Raw genomic sequence first — 1,198 nt, forward strand, 5'->3', positions numbered from 1 at the left:
GGTCGTGGCAGTTTGTCCGAGACAAACCCCCTGAATCTGTCCCCAAGGCCCCCTTGTCTCTGACTTCTTAGTGAGCCAAAGTGGACCAGCCTAGGTTCAGTTCCCCAGCCTTTCCTCTAAAATTCACCTGGACTCCTGTTGTGACATTTTTCCTGCACAGAGTCAAGAACCCACACACTACCAGCTGGCCCTGGGCAGACCTGCTCAGAGTCAGGTTCCCTTTCCGGTAACAGTGAGACCCTTTAGGGCAGGGAGTCTCAATCTTGACACAGTTGGCATTTGGGGCCGTTAATTCTTTGCTGTGGGTGGCTGTCTTGTGCACTGTAGGATGTGTATCAGCATCATTGGCCTCTACCCACTAGAGGCCAGTAGCACCCCCTCCCTCCCAGTTGTGACAACCAAAAACAATTCCAATTGCTAAATGTCCCCTGGGAGGCAAAATCACCTCCAATTGAGAGCCACTGTTTTGTGGTATTGTTCTCCAATGATTCCCCTGGAGAAATAATCTCCCCACCTCCCCTCCCCCAATTCCTTACTGCTGGAAAGACATCTAAAACATCGCCTGAAAGAGGAAATTGGAAGCAAAATGTTCGAACACAATTTATAGAGTGTCCCAAAACAGTAAGTCTGTGCTGAAAGACAGGGAGGGAAATGATTAAATAAAGCCCATTTGTCAGATACAGAAAATGAGACCGGAAACACAGAATTTGCTTTAGGCACTAGGATGAGTCAGAGAGAAACATGAGTTTTAGGCTCTGACCTTTAGAAAGAAGAAAAACAAATTTATCACTAGCCCCTCCCCCTGTAATCTTTGTGAGAACAGGAAGGAAATCTCTGCTCTTCCTAGAAGCTGATGAAACATCAGGATTTGAAAGAGACATTTAGAAATGTTTTTTTTTTTTGAAGGACAAAAACAGAGGGTGGTACTGATTTTTTTTAAAATAGACACTGTGCACCAAATACTAAAGTTTTTCATGCACATTATCACCCAAAGCCCTATTATTATGCCCATTGGATAGATGGGGAGCTGAGGGTCAGAAATTAAGTAGTGTGTCCAAGGCCATACAGCTCAGTGAGGAGCCAAGATTGCAAAGCAGGCCTGCCTGATTCTCAAGGCCATTTATCTCTTGGCATCCCCTGCCTCCAGGCCCATGGGACAACTTCTGCCTTCTCCTAAGATCTGCTGTCTGTTTTCAAT

The sequence above is a fragment of the Myotis lucifugus genome, unplaced genomic scaffold, assembly GCF_000147115.1.
Source record: "Myotis lucifugus unplaced genomic scaffold, Myoluc2.0 scaffold_1395, whole genome shotgun sequence".
Lineage (NCBI taxonomy): Eukaryota > Metazoa > Chordata > Mammalia > Chiroptera > Vespertilionidae > Myotis > Myotis lucifugus.